Raw genomic sequence first — 1,608 nt, 5'->3', positions numbered from 1 at the left:
TTTCAATAGAGAAAGTCTTAGTTTGTGGCATATTCCGCATCATATCATCTCAGTGTCATTTCTCTAATTCCATATTTCATATACAAATGAAGACTGAGGGATTTATTTCTGTTATTTAACAGCATTTGTTTAATTCAGAGATTAATATATCATCTTCAACCCTGAAAAAGAGGACCTCTGAAACATCAGACCCAAAAAATTGGACACGGCCTATTAGCCCAAAAGAACATGTTGCCAATTATCTCCATGTTTATTTAAATATTTAGCTCTAAAGGAAGCAATCATTCCTTTATACTTCTTTAAATTTAGTATTGACATTTTTATTTTGGGAAAGGAGGTCTTTTTTTTTTTTTTTTTTTTTTTAACATGGATACAGGAAAAGAAAACTCTCCAATAAAAATATTGTCTAAAAAGTTTGTTTTGTCTGCATGATTTACTAAATATGTACAATTTCAATTCACAGCGAAGGTAACAAAGATTTAAACAGCCAACATCACAAATGTCTCAAGTTCTAAAAAAAAAAATCACTGTGCACAGTTTAACAATTTAATTGAATAAAAACCAAAGCTAAGCCTTCAGTCTGAATCTTTTTTATGATGGGCACAAGCCATGTATTTTCTTCATCTTTGTTACACGATGCATATTTCAATGACTAAACGCCCCTTCCCATTTTAGTATATTAAGTTATGTCAGTACATACTTAAGAGAGGCAGAAATTGCCTCTTGGTACACCTATATGATTCTTGATGTGTTCACATATATGTCATAATATTTATCAATATATAAAATGACCAGATGAGTCACCTGTGATTTTTTTTAATGTCTTCAAATGTAGGAATGTTTTATTGCATGTATAAAATTTTTTAATTTATGGGAGTGCTATTTAAAGCCATAATACTTTGACCGGGGTGTCCCCTTGACATAAAATGTCTAGAAACAACTATCCTACACTGGAAATACAGAGATTCCATATCTCTACCCAATTCAGGTTTGTAAAGTTTGCTATTATATAAATCTGAATGTTGTGGTCACTCTGATATAATGGCCAAGTGAATGAACCAATTAATCATTAGAAACAAATGTCGCTGAATACTGAATAGTGGAGTTACAGTTAAGGAGGGAGCCGTAACTTTGGCTAACCCTATAAAATCTATAATAAGGTTGTTTTCACATGTACTTTTTTCCCATGTAAAATCTTTGGTGTTCTTCCCCCCTCTTTTTTAGCGTTGTGATTGATGAACATGCAATGTGAGATTCAAATAATTGCACCGAGCATGTTTATTTGAATAATTGCCCCATTGCACAATCAAATAAATCCGCTGAGTGTGTTTGTTTGAATGTTTTTACGTGTACATGGGATCACATACTCAAATAAATGCAGCTGTGTTTATTACAATGTGTGGGGCTCCAGATATACACATACTTGTTTGTGTGTCTATCCAGGGCCCTACAGCCCTTGAATGGCCCTCACACATCTTGGAGCAAAAACGTGGTTAACAATTTTTCAGTTCTAATACATGAAAAATTATTATTGGGCAATTTGCTCAAATTTGTAACTAGGGTTTGTTTTCATTAAGGCTTACATCCTTAGAAAGATAAAAAATAAAC

General features: G+C 32.6%; 1 protein-coding gene across 4 annotated transcripts in view; it reads right to left on the bottom strand.

Moving 5' to 3' along the window:
* Positions 1-304: 304 nt before the first annotated feature.
* Positions 305-1,608, bottom strand: part of ZEB2 (zinc finger E-box binding homeobox 2) — a 131,307-nt gene continuing 130,003 nt past the window's right edge. For all 4 annotated transcript variants that reach the window (XM_081241586.1, XM_081241583.1, XM_081241584.1 and 1 more), the window contains one exon: positions 305-1,608. This exon is cut by the window's right edge. The gene's annotated coding sequence lies outside the window, so the exon portion shown is untranslated.

Source organism: Mesoplodon bidens (assembly GCF_964165515.1).
Source record: "Mesoplodon bidens genome assembly, chromosome: 8".
Lineage (NCBI taxonomy): Eukaryota > Metazoa > Chordata > Mammalia > Artiodactyla > Ziphiidae > Mesoplodon > Mesoplodon bidens.
Note: the sequence above shows the minus strand (reverse complement) of the source record. Positions and strands in the feature narration are given on the sequence as shown.